The sequence below is a fragment of the Pelophylax lessonae genome, assembly GCF_965119305.1.
Source record: "Pelophylax lessonae genome assembly, chromosome: 9".
Lineage (NCBI taxonomy): Eukaryota > Metazoa > Chordata > Amphibia > Anura > Ranidae > Pelophylax > Pelophylax lessonae.
The window spans coordinates 186,876,373-186,893,586 of record NC_138776.1 but is presented as its reverse complement, the minus strand read 5'-3'; the positions used below and the strand labels follow the sequence as shown (position 1 = coordinate 186,893,586).

The 17,214-nt window shown below is 45.6% G+C and overlaps 1 protein-coding gene across 1 annotated transcript in view; it reads right to left on the bottom strand.

Moving 5' to 3' along the window:
• The window catches only part of CSGALNACT2 (chondroitin sulfate N-acetylgalactosaminyltransferase 2), a 110,202-nt gene extending 93,398 nt beyond the window's left edge, over window positions 1–16,804 (bottom strand). Inside the window, exon 1 of the mRNA XM_082267361.1 lies at window positions 16,649–16,804. The gene's annotated coding sequence lies outside the window, so the exon portion shown is untranslated. The remainder of the gene's footprint in view (window positions 1–16,648) is intronic.
• Between the last annotated feature and the right edge of the window lie 410 nt (window positions 16,805–17,214).

Genomic DNA, 17,214 nt, shown 5'->3' with positions numbered 1-17,214 from the left:
TGATTACTGCTGCAGGGTAGAGCTGGCAGCGGCGATTGTATAATAAAAACCTGACAAGCCTGTTGTGCCAAAGTCAATCAATCAGTTTGGCCGGATCCTGCTGATCCAGACACATTTCCATCCATCTATGACTGGTCTAACCATAGCAAAGGTTGCACAACTCGTGTTAAGCTGCCCATAAATGGATAAAAAAAAAAATAGTTTGAAAAAAACTTTGTTTTTGATAAAGATCTGTCAAGCGACATAGCGACGAGTTTGAAAAATTGCTGACGTAAAAAGTTGCAATGGCCACCATTTTATTCCCTAGGGTCTCTGCTAAAAAAACATATATAAAAGGTTTGGGGGTTCCAAGTCATTTTCTAGCAAAAAAAAATGATGACAGGATGGATCTCTTGGCAGAAAACTTTGCATTTCAAGACTCTAAATGCGCCCGCTAACGTTTCTAAAGTAGAATGATCGAGATTTTCTATCCATGTATGGCCAGCTTTAGTCATTAGGATTTGTCTTCATGGGGTTAAAGTATGGAATTACACGAGTCTCGATATGACTAGAGAGAAGCACACAAGTCTGGAAGATGTCCGGGGCTGAAGTGGTTAACTAACAAGTCTTACGCAAAAGATCCACGCTTCTCAAAGGTGAGCCGCCTCCAATGGCGTGAACTCCTCGCTGCAGGGTGCTCGCCCAGTCGCAGCTGAAGCAAGAATCAAAGGAAAGTCCGGATGGCTGCACCCCAAACTGGGATCCAAATGCCTTTATACGCGTTTCACACATCAATTGTGCTTTATCTAAGCCCTATGATAACGCACAATTCGTGTGTGAAACGCGTAAGTTCCTCCCTTGCTTGTATGTAGTGCCCTTCATGGTTTTATCCGAATAAAGGCATTTGGATCCCATTTTGGTGTGCAGCCATCTGGACTTTCCTTTCATTATTGCTTCAACAAATCTTACGAGTGTAACATGGAACACGTTCCCGAAGGTGAACTTATCCATTAACCCTTTCACATTTTATGCAAAGGTTTAATAAATAAATTTTAGGCCTGATGATTACATAAAACCCTCAAATGTTATATTTTCTAAAAGCAGGCACCCTAGAGAATAAAATAGTGGTTGTTTTTTATTTTTATGTCATGTAATATTGTAGCAAAGGTAAAAACACATTAAAAATTCATTTTAGAGGGCACAAAAACGCAATAAAACACTCATATTTGAGTAGAACATAAAAGCTAAGGTTGCACCAAGTAATTAGATACCCAACAAGTAAATCCTTAAACATGTCAGTACCCTATATTTTCCATAGGCAACACTTTAAAAGCCCCCCTATAGGTCATCAGTTTAGTGCTACAAGGGAGGTTTGGTGCTAGAACTATTGTTCTCATTCCGGCATGCGCGATGTGTATGGCAGACAATGTTTTCAGGCATAGGCGCCCCACACGTGCATTTACGCTTGTACGTGCATATGGGGGACCTCAATTTCTTTTGTGGGGGGCGGGGTTTTATGTGCTTGGGTGTAACTTTTTTATTTAACTTTTTTAAATCCCCCCCCCCCCCCCCCCAATTACATAGGAGACAAAAAGTCCCCTATGAGAAATTTATTTTTGGTGACGGGTTCTCTTAAGGCCCCTTTCACACTTAAGCAGCCTGCACGCAGATCCAGACTCCCCATGCGACAGAGACCCCCCAGGAGGGGGGGGGAGGAAAGGGGGGCACCATAGGTGGGGGGTGCACAGTGGAACAGAGGGGAACACGGAGAAATGGAGGTCCGACTGTCCCAGGGAGGGGCCCGCGTCTACCCCAGAACCTGACATGAGGAAAAGGGGGAACAGTTACTCACCATACCGGAACAAGCGGGCGCCAACTCCCGACAGAACCCCTTGCCGCCGTAGTGGGGGGGGGGGGGATGTCGGCCAAAAGGAACGCTACAACTCGTTCGCAGACCGGTCGTATGCGACCAGGCGAGACGTTTAACCCGTGGGTCAGTCCCCGTCCAGTAGGACTATGTTGCAGCGGACCCAGCGCGGAGCTAGGGCCTGCACACGCTCGTAGGCCGGCATGGGTGACCACTGGATCTCAACATCCAGCCCGTTGCCCAGATCCGGCATAATTGCTTGTAGATCTCACAGGAACAATCCATAGAAAAAAGCTAGCTAAAAAAAAAAAAGGAATAATCTAAAAAGCTTGCCAGGACCAGAGATCCCAGCAAGGAACTTAGGTCCTTACTCCGGATTAGGCAGAAAAAAACTGACATCCTATAGCAGGAAGAGAGAGGGTATACCCCTTGGGGACTGCCCATAGGTGTAGCCAGAATTATTTTCCTGCCTAGTGTCCTACTCCTGTAGGGGGCAGCAATACCCTACGGATATCAAGATATGAGTCCTGCGTCTGTCAGTGAGCGACAGAGAAAAGTGATGACACCGTGACATCCGATTTTGCGTCCTTTCCGTTTTTTAAACGAAAGAAAAAATAGAGTTCTGTTCCAAAAAACGGAACAGAACTGAAAGGACGCAAATCGGATGTCAGCGGATGGTCATCTGCAATCCCATCGACTTACATTATGTCCGTATATCACCCGCAAACGGATGGGGTGATATACGGACATACGGAACGCCCGTGTGAAAGAGGCCTTTGTCGCACGAGAATTTTCGTTCATCAGTTCCAATTTGCTGTGAAACAACGAGGAAAATCGGACAATCGTTTTCCCAATTTTCTTATAGTGTGTACCCCACTTAAAACGTTCTTCTAATGGGCCCTCCCTCCAGTTGGAATGGTGGCTGGCCTGAATTATACACATTGTGACAAAAATGTTACCCACACGTGCAATGCGGCCCTTTCAGGGTTAAAACAGGCAGTGAAAAGATGACATATTGCCCTTCAGCCACCTGTCAACAGCCCTCTGAAAAGTGATTCACTGTGGATCACCTCTCAGTCTAGGTTTAGATCTCTGTTTTGGGGACATGCACAAAATTAAGTATTTTCCCCACATGCAGGGGTGCCATTATTGTTATTTGTTAATGGCACCCCCATGCATCTGCAAATATGTGAATTTTTGCTGCAGCACCATGCAGTTCAATGCGGTGCGTTTTTGGAAGAGAGTCTTTTTCTGCGTTTCTTGCGCATAGGGTGCCCCATACGCAATGCGCAGGAATGCGATGGAGACACGCGAAGGTGCGTGCACAAGGGTGGACCAGTCCACAGAGAGGCGGCAGGGGCTGCAGCCAGTGTAAATGTCCCCTGATAGTAAAATCTCCTCATATGACGCTGGTGTCAGATGGGCGGATGACTGTTCTCTTTCGGATGTGTGACACCATCCATATCATATTGCCCGTCCTTCCACTCCTGGAACAAACAGACAATTCAGAGGAGACAAGGGAACATGTTTTTCCACTGACTACTGCAGGAAATGTTCTAAACCCGAGCCAGCCGGCATTTATGAGGTGCAATGCCTACCTGGAACTTTCCTAGCCAAGTGTGACCCTCGGTGTACACACGCCATGCGTCTATCCAAGTGCCATCTATCACGTATACACAAGGGGGATGAACTTCAATTATTAATCTGGTCATTTTTACTGAGAAGACAGCAAGAGGAGCGGAGACTGAACACCCGGCTGGAAATCCATCCTCCTCTCACCACCACAGCCTGAGGAGGCCAAAACTGACACTAAAAAGCTATAAAATCCAGGGAGGAGCCGGCCTGGTAGCAGCACCAACTCTGACACCGTGTCTGCATTTCCCAACACCTTCCCGCAATGCCATCCTTTATTTAGGTCACTTTATTTTCCTCACTTCGATCATCATTAACCACTTAAGCCCCAAAAGATTTCACCCCCTTCCTGACCAGGGCCTATTTTGCGATTCAGCAATGCGTGACTAACTGACAATTGCGCGGTCGTGCGACGCTGTACCTAAACAATTTGACATCCTTTTTTTCCCACAAACAGAGCTTTCTTTTGGTGGCATTTGATCACCTGTGCGATTTTTTGATCACGCGCTATAAACAAAAAAAGCGACAATTTTGCAAAAATAATATTTTTCACATTTTTTTATATGAAATTCTACCCCCCCCCCCCCCCCCCCAAAAATTTAAAAATCAAAATTTTTATAAATTTTTGGCCAATTTGTTTTATGCTACATATGTTTGGTAAAAAAAAAAAAATCACAATAAGCGTATTTTGATTGGTTTGCGCAAAAGTTATTGCGTTTACTAACTAAGGAAAAGATTTTTGTCATTTTTGTTGTTTTTTTTTTTAACGCGTAATGGCGGCGATCTGCAATTTTTTTGCGGTACTGCGACATTGCGGCGGACAGATCAGACCCTTGACTGACATTTTTGACACTTTTGGGGTTACCAGTGACATTACTTGAGTAATCAGTGCTATACATATGCACTGTTACTGTAAAATTACACTGGCAGTGAAGGGGTTAACTTTTTTGAGAGGGAGGGGGTGTGTGTGTCCCTAGGGGCGTGATTCTAACTGTGATTGGCTGTGGCTTGAGGTGTAGGAACAGTGATCAACGGTCCTACATAGTAGAACCGTGTGATCTCCATTCTTACACAGGGAGAATGACAGGCGGCTGTGTTTACATCAGCCGCCTGCCTTTCTCCCGCTCTAACGGACGATCGCGAGTGCCCGGCGGACACCGGGTCCGCCGCTCACACGCGCAGGGGGGGTCCGTGACCGAGCAGGAGTGCGCCTCCGGCGGCGCGTGCTTGCTCCCCAGAGCCTCACAGGTTAGTGATGTACCCATACGTCACTTTGCCTGTGAGGGGCTGACCGCCGCATTATATGTACTTGTGGCGGTCGGCAAGTGGTTAAAGCTGAACTCCAACATTAGCTTCAGTCTCACACAGTTTTACAGACTCCTCTCCTGTACAGAAATGACTCTGATATCACTGCACAATGTGAGCTTCATACATTGTGCATTAGAAGTTGCAGCAAGATAGATGGACCCAGCGAGCCAGATGGACCCAGTTTAAATTTTCTGGTAGGAGGACGTCATTCACTGGATTTAAATCATGAAGGCTCGGGATCACATGTGGGCATTACCTATGGCAGTAACGGTGAACCTTGGCACCCCCAATGTTTTGGACCTACATGTCCCATGATGCTCAACTACACTGCAGAGTGCATGAGCATCATGGGAAATGTAGTTCCAAAACATCTGGGGTGCCAAGGTTCACCATCACTGTCCTACGTGCAGATGCAGTCTGCCTAGGAACACCAAACCGCCAGACTGACATCCACCTAACAAGGCGGTTTAACATACAGATAATTCCTCCCCCCCCCCCCAACCCCGAGCCCACCTGCTTCTTTCAACTGGGCTGAAGGCTCCTGGGAGGAATACCTAAGAAGAGCGCCACTTTATAAAACTCTGGTCCGACCGCATCTGGAGTATTCTGTCCAGTTCTGGTCGCCAGTCCTCAGGAGGGATGTATTGGAGCTGGAGAGAGTCCAGAGAAGGGCAACTAAACTGATTAGGGGATTAGAGGACCTTAATTATGAAGAGCGTTTAGAAATGCTTGATTTATTCTCCCTGGAGAAGAGACGCCTGAGAGGGGACATGATAGCAATTTACAAATACTTCAACGGTGATCTGAGCATAGAAAAAACGATTCAGTCGCAAGGAATGCATGAGGACACAAGACCATACAATGCGTTTAGAGGAGAAGGGATTTCACCTCAGGCAACGCAGGGGGTTCTTTACTGTAAGGGCCACAATAATGTGGAATTCTCTGCCATAAATGGTAGTAACTGCGGGAAGTATGGCTACTTTTAAAAAATTCTCAAGGATCAAAACATTCAGGGGTATGGGAAATTAATACGTCCACACACACCTACACATTTTGAACTGGATGGACTATCGCCTTTATTCATCCTCACCTACTATGTAACTATGTGTAACTCTGATGGGTGATTTATTTTTTTCTTTTTTTTTTTTAGGAAGCTACGACCTGCCTGCATTGCATTGTGAAGCACAGAGACCCATCACTGGGTCTAAAATAAGGCATGTCATGAAAACAACCGAATTAACCACTGGACCTCCGGAAGGTTTTACCCTCTTCATGACCTGGGCATTTTTTGCTATTCAGCACTGCACTACTTTAACTAGCAATTGCACAATCATGCAACACTAAAGCTGGTCAAACAATGAAAATGTGGCTGGTTGACCAAGAACCAACCGCATTTCCATCCATGTGTGGGCAGTGTGGTTGTAGAAAAGTTGTTCTACCAACTGACTTCTGTTCAACCATAACGCCCACACGTGGGTCGAAATTAGGGCCATTTTCTGCTGAACCAGCCACACTGGGATCCATGTTTGAGCAGCTTTAGTCATGTATACTTGGGTTACCCAAATTAAAAAGCTGGGCATAGACAGCTTGAAATTCAGCCCTTCAGCCCATTAAAGACAGAAACAAGAATCACTTGATTCCCCCATCCATGCTGAACAGTGTGGATGGGGAAATCTCCATTGTATTCAGCTGCTGGTGCTGCCAGACAGTGATTGCATCTGATCTGATGAAGTCAGTGCTTGGCTGATAATTTTCCACCCGCTTTAGTCCATCTGTAAAGGAGAAGTCCAAGCAAAACCTAAGTAACGGTAAACCTGCTCTGTGCCACATTCTAAACCTAATCTATTTAACCCTGTAAAGCAAAATCGCTGTACTTACCTTTTCTGCAGCCGATCCAGTCTGGTCTCCAGCGGTAGAAGCTCTATTCAGGAGAGGGCTGACTACGGCGGTGAAATGCCTGGGAAGTGACGTCACCCATAGACTTACTATGGGGCTTCCGTTGTCAGATGCCTCTCCTGCACCCGCTACTGACAGCTGATGCGGAGACCGGATCGGCTGCAGAATAGGTAAGTACAGTGATATTTGCTTTACAGGGTTAGATAGATTAGGTTTAGAATGTGGCACAGAGCAGGTTTAGCATTAGTTAGGTTTTGCTTGGACTGCTACTTTAAAATAAACTTTAGTTGAGTTGGATGGTGCCTATAAGTCTAATGATGACTCAAGCGGTCTATGGGGCCTTTACGGTTTTATGCTTCATAGGATAGAAGAAACCACTGTGGACACAAAAATGATCACCAACAAAAGATACAATAGAAGACAATGTAGCAGACGCATACACCAATCACAAGGTGCGTTTACCCTTTTTGTGTTCAATTTGAACCATTTTCATTGAACACCCCCCTTGAGATAAGACAATTTTACTGTATGGAATGTACAGCCGTGTCCAAAAGTTTTGAGAATGACACAAATATTCATTTTCACAAAGTCTGCTGCCTCAGTTTTTATGGTGGCAATTTGCATATCCTCCAGAATGTTATGAAGAGTGATCCGATGAATTGAAAATATTTGCAAAGTCCCTCTTTGCCATAAAAATTAACTTAACCACTTGCCGACCGCCGCAAGTACATATACTGCGGCGGTCAGCCCCGGCCAGGCAAAGTGACGTATGGGTACGTCCCTTGCCTGCAAGCCAATAGGGGGCGAGCGCGAGCCAATAGGTGGCGAGCGCGTGCCGCCGGGGGCACGCTCCCACCCCCGCTCGTTAACGGGCATCCCCGCGCGAGTGACCAGCGGTTCTGATGTCCGCTGGCCACTCACGATCTCCCGCTGGAGAGGGAGAAAGGCAGGAGGCTAATGTAAACAAAGCCGCCTGTCATTCTCCCTGGTGTAACAGCAGAGATCATACGATCCTGTTATGTAGGATCGTATGTCTCTGTGGTTACATCAAAAGCCACACCCTTTTACAGTTAGAAGCACGCCCCTAGGGAAACACTTAACCCCTTGCTCTCTAATAAAATTAACCCCTTCCCTCCCAGTGTCATTTTTACACTAACAGTGCATATGTATAGCACTGATTACTGTAGTAATGTCACTGGTCCCCCCAAAAGTGTCAAAAATTTCAGTAAAGGGTCTGATTTGTCCGCCGCAAAGTCGCAGTCCAGAAAAAAAAAAAAAAAAAAAAAAAAAACGCAGATCGCCGCCATTACTAGTTAAAAAAAAAAATAATAAAAAAAATGACAAAAATCTTTCCCTTAGTTAGTAAACGCAATAACTTTTGCGTAAACCAATCAAAATACGCTTATTGCGATTTTTTTTCACCAAAAATATTTAGCGGAAAACAAATTGGCCTAAAATATTAAAAAAATTTTGATTTTTACATTTTTTTGGGGGGGGGGGGGGGGGATTTCATATAAAAAAATGGGGAAAATATTGTTATTTTTTTCAAAATTGTTGCTCTTTTTTTGTTTATAGTGCAAAAAGTAAAAATCGCACAGGTGATCAAATACCACCAAAAGAAAGCTCTATTTGTGGGGGGAAAAAAAGATGTCCATTTCATTTGGGTACAGCGTCGCACGACCACGCAATTGTCCGTTAAAATCACGCAGTGCCGAATCGCAAAATAGGCCCTGGTCTTTGAGCAGCCAAATCCTCCGCGGCTTAAGTGGTTAATCCCATAGAAAAAACATCTCCACTGCATTTGTGAAGAAGGCTTCAGGGAAACCCAAGAAAGTCTAGGACCGTCTCCTACAGTTGAGCCAGCTGCGTGATCGGGGCACCACCAGTGCAGAGCTTGCTCAGCAATGGCAGCAGGCAGATGTGAGTGCATCTACACACACAGTGAGGAGACTTTTGGAGGATGGCCTGGTGTCAAGAAGGGCAGCAAAGAAGCAACTTCTCTCCAGGAAAAACATCAGGGACAGACTGCAAAAGGTACAGAAATTGGACAGCGGAGGACTGGGATAAAGTAATTTTTATCTGACGAATCCCCTTTCCGATTGTTTGGGGCATCGGGAAAAAACCTTGTCTGGAGAAGAAGAGGTGAGCGCTACCATCAGTCCTGTGTCATGTCAACAGTAAGCCCCGTTCACATTAGGTCTCTCTGACTTAGGGGGTGACCTGTGAAGTCGCGTGCAGCGCGACTTGCACGGACTTCATAACATGAATGTCTATGCAAGTCGCCTCCAGGTCGCCCCGAAGTAGTACAGGACCCTTTTTCTAAGTCGGAGCGACTTGTGTCGCTCCTGTACTACACAATGGGAGTGATGGTGCACAACTTGTCAGGCTGACCAAGTCGCCTGACAAGTCTTACCAGTGTGAATGGACACTTAAGCATCCTGAGATCATTCATGTGTGGGGTTGCTTCTCAGCCAAGGCAGTGGGCTCACTTACAATTTTGCCTAAGAACACAGCCATGAATAAAGAATGGTACAAAAACATCCTCTGTGAGCAACTTCCAACCATCCAAGAACAGTTTAGTGAAGAACAATAGCTTTTCCAGCATGATGGAGCACCTTGCCATAAGACAAAAGTGATAACTAAAGGCCCGTACACACGCACCGATTGTTGGCCGTAAATTTTCGGCCAACGTCCAATCGGCCGATTGTCGGCTTGTTAGTATGATGCTTCCAACAACCTACTGCGACTTTTCGGCCGAATAAAATCTGTTGTGCATGCCTTAAAGCGGTTGTAAACCCAAAGTTCAAAAAAAAAAAAAAAAAACCTGCAAGACAAAGGCATAATGAGCTAGTATGCATCACATACTAGCTCATTATGTATTACTTACCTTAGAACGAAGCCCCGACACGGACCCCCGGACATCGCTGCGGGCGCTGCCATGATCCCTCGCCGTCTCTTCCGGGTTCGGCGGCTCCGGCGCGGTGATTGGCTGGAAGAGACGGCTCCGGCGCAATGATTGGCCGGAGTCGCGATGACGTCACTCCCGCGCATGCGCGCGGGAGTGATTTTCCGGCAAGCTCCCGGCAAATAGATTGAAGGTCCCCCCGGACCTTCAGAGCGCGAGCGGCTGCATGCACTGTAAATATCTCCTAAACCATGCCGGTTTAGGAGATATTATTTGTACCTACAGGTAAGCCTTATTATAGGCCTTATTATAGGCTTACCTGTAGGTAAAAGTGTAAAAAAGCGGGATACAACCGCTTTAAAATTTTTGTTGGCCGTCACCAGAACGGCCGATTGTTCCTCAGTCAGTACAGATTTCAGCAGACAAAAATCTGATGAGCAAGACTGGGCATGCTCAGAGAAGAAAAAACACACGGAAAGTAAACCAGAACATGACATCACTTCTGAAGTTGGTTTCTGTTGTGTGCAGTCTAGAGCACATTTCAACAGACAACAACACTGGACAAAAGACGACCGATCGGTCGGCCAACAATCGGTGCGTGTGTACGAGGCTTAGTGACTTGGGGAACAAAACATGAAAATTTTGGGTCCAAGGCCAGGAAACTCCCCAGACCTTAATCCCACAGAGAACTTGTGGTCAGTCCTCAAGAGGTGGATAAACCAAAAAAAAATTCTGACAAACTCCAAGCATTGATTATGAACATAATCTGGTGAAGGCGTGCATAGTAGCCAATCAGCTTCTAACTCCAACTTGTTCAATTAAGCTTTGACAAGAACACCTGGAATCTGATTGGTTACTGTGCACAGCTGCACCAGTTTTAGTAAATCCCCCCTGTGTGTCCAATAGCTTGACACTCCTAAACGTGTCTATAAACGCACATTAACTGTAGGCGCATTCAGCACTTGGGTGTTAATTCATATTGATGGCTAGAATAAGGTATTATTCTGGACAATTAAATTAATTCACTCCCAACCCTTGACACAGATAACGTTTACAAAAACACGACTATTAGGTGCATTTTTGACGCTTCTTTTCCACTTCCAGGGGAAAGGTGTTCAGGAGAGCCGGGTAAAGCTGCCAGAAAAGCTGTAAAACAAGGCCATACACAGACAGAAGATCAGGTCTGTCCAGGTACTGTATGTACCAAATACTCCCCATCCCACAGGGGAGCCCAATACAGACTTCAGGCTGGAGTGTCGGTACAGCCCTGGAATTCCCCAATCACAGCCTGACCTACAGAAAGGGATCTCTGGAGAAGATCCAATCCTAATGAAACACCTAGTGCTCCCCATGTATGATGAGGGATCTCTGGAGAAGATCCAATCCTAATGAAACACCTAGTGCTCCCCATGTACAATGAGGAATCTCTGGAGAAGATCCAATCCTAATGAAACACCTAGTGCTCCCCATGTATGATGAGGGATCTTTGGAGAAGATCCAATCCTAATGAAACACCTAGTGCTCCCCATGTATGATGAGGAATCTCTGGAGAAGATCCAATCCTAATGAAGCACCTAGTGCTCCCCATGTATGATGAGGGATCTTTGGAGAAGATCCAATCCTAATGAAACACCTAGTGCTCCCCATGTACAATGAGGAATCTCTGGAGAAGATCCAATCCTAATGAAACACCTAGTGCTCCCCATGTATAATGAGGAATCTCTGGAGAAGATCCAATCCTAATGAAACACCTAGTGCTCCCCATGTACAATGAGGAATCTCTGGAGAAGATCCAATCCTAATGAAACACCTAGTGCTCCCCATGTATGATGAGGGATCTTTGGAGAAGATCCAATCCTAATGAAGCACCTAGTGCTCCCCATGTATGATGAGGGATCTTTGGAGAAGATCCAATCCTAATGAAGCACCTAGTGCTCCCCATGTATGATGAGGGATCTCTGGAGAAGATCCAATCCTAATGAAGCACCTAGTGCTCCCCATGTATAATGAGGGATCTCTGGAGAAGATCCAATCCTAATGAAGCACCTAGTGCTCCCCATGTATAATGAGGGATCTTTGGAGAAGATCCAATCCTAATGAAGCACCTAGTGCTCCCCATGTACAATGAGGAATCTCTGGAGAAGATCCAATCCTAATGAAGCACCTAGTGCTCCCCATGTATAATGAGGGATCTTTGGAGAAGATCCAATCCTAATGAAGCACCTAGTGCTCCCCATGTACAATGAGGAATCTCTGGAGAAGATCCAATCCTAATGAAACACCTAGTGCTCCCCATGTATGATGAGGGATCTTTGGAGAAGATCCAATCCTAATGAAGCACCTAGTGCTCCCCATGTACAATGAGGAATCTCTGGAGAAGATCCAATCCTAATGAAGCACCTAGTGCTCCCCATGTATAATGAGGGATCTCTGGAGAAGATCCAATCCTAATGAAGCACCTAGTGCTCCCCATGTATGATGAGGGATCTCTGGAGAAGATCCAATCCTAATGAAGCACCTAGTGCTCCCCATGTATAATGAGGGATCTTTGGAGAAGATCCAATCCTAATGAAGCACCTAGTGCTCCCCATGTATGATAAGGGATCTCTGGAGAAGATCCAATCCCAATGAAGCACCTAGTGCTCCCCATGTATGATGAGGGATCTCTGGAGAAGATCCAATCCTAATGAAGCACCTAGTGCTCCCCATGTATGATGAGGAATCTCTGGAGAAGATCCAATCCCAATGAAGCACCTAGTGCTCCCCATGTATGATGAGGGATCTCTGGAGAAGATCCAATCCTAATGAAGCACCTAGTGCTCCCCATGTATAATGAGGAATCTCTGGAGAAGATCCAATCCTAATGAAGCACCTAGTGCTCCCCATGTATAATGAGGACATTCTCCACTGACATCTGTCACCGCTTCTTCTACAGCTTCTCACCTCCACTATTAAGAATCAGCAATTCAAAGCGCAGCTAAAGAAAGCACTGCACCCAAATAAAACAGGCTTACCTTACACTATACAGTCTGATTGTACAATCATATTTAACTTTACCGAAACAATGTAATAAGAGCACACACCCAATCAATCCATTTACATCAATATCAAATAGGGCAGGCCCTTGTACTACATAACTGATGTTAGATCTAGAGGATCATTTGCAATCATATTGTATAGTGTATGGTCAACCTTACAGCCATCATACAATTAACTTCAGATTTACCAAAACTGCGGAGTATCTACCTAATCAATAGGTGTCTAATCAGGCAAGCCCATGCAAAACATACACTATACTGTATATTCAAAAGTATTGGGACGCCTGCCTTTACACACACGTGAACTTTAATGGCATTCCAGTATTATAGTCTATAGGGTTCAATATTGAGTTGGCTCATTCTTTGCAGCTATAACAGCTTCAACTCTTCTGGGAAGGCTGTCCACAAGGTTTAGGAGTGTGTCTATGGGAATGTTTGACCATTCTTCCAGAAGCCCATTTGTGAGGTCAGGCACTGATGTTGGAAGAGAAGGTCTGGCTCACAGTCTCTGCTCTAATTTGTCCTAAAGGTGTTCTATTGGGTTGAGGTCAGGACTCTGTGCAGGTCAGTAAAGTTCCTCCACCCCAAACCCACTCATTCATGTCTATATGGTCTCTGCTTTGTGCACTGGTCCAAATCATTTGGAGGAGGGGGGATTATGGTGTGGGGTTTTTTTTCAGGGGTTAGGCTTGACCCCTTTGTTCCAGTGAAGGGAACTCTTAAGGTGTCAGCATACCAAGACATTTTGGACAATTTCATGCTCCCATCTTTGTGGGTACAGATTGGGGATGACCCTTCCTGTTCCTACATGACTGCACACCAGTGAACAAAGCACGGTCCATTAAGACAAGGGGGTTAAGGAACTTGACTGGCCTGCACAGAGTCCTGACCTCAACCCAACATTTGGGATAAATTAGATCTGCGATGGGTCAGTTGGCAAGCAGTTAATGGGGTTGATCTCAGAACTATACAGGTAAGGGTATTAGATAAGGAATTACAGTTACCTAGCAGAATAAAATGGGAAGAGGATGGGGGGGGGGGGGGGTTATCAGAGGTCAGTGGGATGGTATAGTGGCTTAAATAGACACAATATCTCTCAGCAACCCAGAAGCTCACACAATTTTATAACTCCATAGAGCATTTTATACGCCTAAAGGATTATTCCTATTTGGAGGAAGATCGGATGCTTTTTGCCCTAGATAGAAAACGGCAGTTGGAAGTTTGATCCACAGGTTGTGGAGATGCCCCAAGCTGCACAGATACTGGACGGAGGTGATGGATAAAATAATTTCAGTATTTGAAATAAATCTTCAGCTAGGCCCGGTACTATGAATATTGGGGTATAAGGAGCAGAGAGTGGGGTACGGGGCTAAGCAAATAGCAGTTTTAGGATGTTTATATCAGGCTAGGAAAGCTAGAACAGAGAAATGGATCAAATCCAACCCACCATGTATAGCAGATTGGTTGAGGAAAGTCAAAAATACCATAAATTAGAGAAAAATTGGCTTTTAAAAGAAGAGGAAATATTAAAAAGTTTGAAAGAACATGGAGTGCCTGTGTTCTAAAATTTAGTCGGACCCATGAAAATTCCGGACCCTCGTCACTTCCGGTGACGCTACGTCATAACCCAGCTGATGCGAGCCCCGGTGCGTATGCGCACAATGCATTTTCAAGGTCCGATTAAATTCTAAGGCTTACCAACAGCTGAGAGGAGGAGGGGCTGAGGTGGGACGCACACACCGCTGCGGGATAATGTTACAACACCGCCGTGTCATCGAGCAAGGGACATGTTGCAGAGCTGACTTAGCCCCCGTTCACACTGGGGCGACCTGGTCTGTAGGCGACCAAAGGCGACTGTAGGTCGCCTTCCATTGAGAAGCTGCGGACCCGTTCTAATAGGAGCGACACAAGTCGCTCCGACTTAGAAAAAGGGTCCGGAGCTTCTTTGGGGCGACCCGGAGCGACCTGCATAGACTTCAATGTTATGAAGCCCGTGCCGGCCGCTCCGAGGTCGCGGTGCGAGCAGCGCGCCGCGACCTCGGAGGTTGCCCCGGGAAGTAGCGTCGCCCCAGTGTGAACGGGGCCTTAGAGGAGGCGGGAAGGAAGTGAAACCTCATACTAAATAGTAATGATAAAGAAATAATAAGAAATACTAAACATTTTTTATCATTACTATTTAGTATGAGTATTCACTTCCTTCCCGCCTCCTCTAAGTCAGCTCTGTGCGGCGGTGTTGTAACATTTTCCCGCAGCCGTGTGTGCGTCCCACCTCAGCCCCTCCTCCTCTCAGTCAGCTGTTCGTAAGTCTTAGAATTTAAATCGGACCTTGAAAATGTCTTGTGCGCACGCGCACCGGGGCTCGCAGCAGCTGGTGGTGACGGAGCGTCCCCGGAAGTGACGAGGGTCCGGAATTTTCACGGGTCCGACTAAATTTTAGAACACCGGTTCACATATGCCAGACGTCGCACGCGATTCGCACCGCAAATCACATTCCATGCAAATTCAGCCATACAGATTGTACGGCTGAATTTGCATCGCATTCGGACCAAAGTCACGCAGGACCCTTTTTTATGGTCCGCACCAGAATCGGATCGCATGAGTGTTCACATCTATGCAATCCGATTTCTGTCCGAACTGACAGTGCACACTGCGATATGCAAACTGATCTGGGGGTGTCGTTAACTTTGTATTGACACCCCCAGCGATTTGCATATGGCAGTGTGAACGGCCTGCGAGTTGAATGCATCGTATATATGTGAACCGGGACGGAAAGTATGGAGAAAAACTCCCGGCCTAGTACCGGATTATGCTGATATGTAAAATGTTTAGTTGAATAATGTTACTTGAAGGATGGTATAGGAAGGGAGGTGGGGGGTAAAAGGGAAAACTCATTGTTTATTAGTATTTTTGTATGTGATATTTTTGTTTGTTGATGGAAAATAATAAAAAAATATAAAAAAAGAATCAACGAGGCCCTTGTAGTACATAGTTGATGGTAGATCTAAAAGGAGATTGTACAATCAGATTGTATAGTGTGTGATTATCCTATCATATTATTGAGATGCGTTGCTCATGCAGCCAGACTTTGTTATCTGAATGTAGAAGTGTGGTTAGAAATGGTTATCTGAGCTGAGCTGGTGATAACGATAGCGATCTCCGCAGACGAGACCACATCTCCATAGGAACACACAGATAATACACAACTATACAGATCATGTATACACTACAACAATGCTGCTATGGATAGAATACACACAGCTAGCAATCTAACCTCTTCTCACACACAGGGGCTCATTTACAAAACTGGAGAATGCAAAATCTGGAGCAGCCAATCAGCTTCTAACTTGCGCTTCTTCAATTAAGCTTTGACAATAAGACCTGGGAGCTGATTGGTTACAATGCAGAGCTGCACTCTCCAGTTTTAGTAAATCCCCTCCCCCCCACACACATGACAATAATGTCCAATCCACACACCCCTCCAGAAGGAGAATGATAAATGATGAAAGGTGACAGATCCTTCCAGGTAGTGTCCAATGAGATCAGGAAACGTCAGTCACATGACTACAATAAGGATCTTTCTCCTGTAGTGGAAAGCTTTGTGAGTTGTGCCTGTAGTCACCAACTGTCCCTGATTTCCATACACTATACAATCTGATTGCATGACTTCCTTTCCATCTCCCACCAATGTGATACAAGATCTGCCTGGATGATACACATGGAATGGAGGATGAGTCCAGAAGAAGACTGTATATCCCCATACATCATTCCTTGGACTTACCAAAACGATGTCTTGTGATGACAGACCTGAAATAATGCATTCCTTTTCTGTCATTGGTGTAACCATGGCACATGAAAAGGAGATTGTACAATCAGATTGTATAGTGTATGGTCAGCTTTACAGATCTGTCTTTAGATTTCCATCCTCCAGCATGAATCATTCACAGAACTCTGTAATAGAAAGTCCATTCACCAGCACAGGATCCTTAGTGCTTGGTGTCCCATTATACAGGAGAAGGATGTTACCTGGGATAAGCAGTGCTGTGTTCTTCTATGATGGCTCCTCAGTGTTCACTGATCACAGCTCTCCCCTGTAATCCTCCAGCCAGGGATCAGCACCTTCTCCACAGCCACACCAACTCACTCCCTCTCTATTCATAAGCTCCGCAATACTCTGCATACCCGGCCAGGAACCAAGCCTCGTTCTCAGGAAATATCTACCAAGCCTCGTTCTCAGGTAACATGAACCAAGCCTCGTTCTCAGATAACATGAACCAAGCCTCGTTCTCGGGTAATATCTACCAAGCCTCGTTCTCAGGTAACATGTACCAAGCCTCGTTTTCAGGTAACATGAACCAAGCCTCGTTCTCAGCTAACAGCAACCAAGTCTCGTTCTCGGGTAACAGCAACCAAGCCTCGTTTTCAGCTAAAAGCAACCAAGCCTCGTTTTCAGCTAAAAGCAACCAAGCCTCGTTCTCAGCTAACAGCAATCAAGCCTGTTCTAAGCTAACAGGAACTAGTTTCATTTTCAATGTCCAGAAGCCAAGCTACTGTCCAGGGTTCAAACCTCATTCTCAGATTTCAGTTGCCAA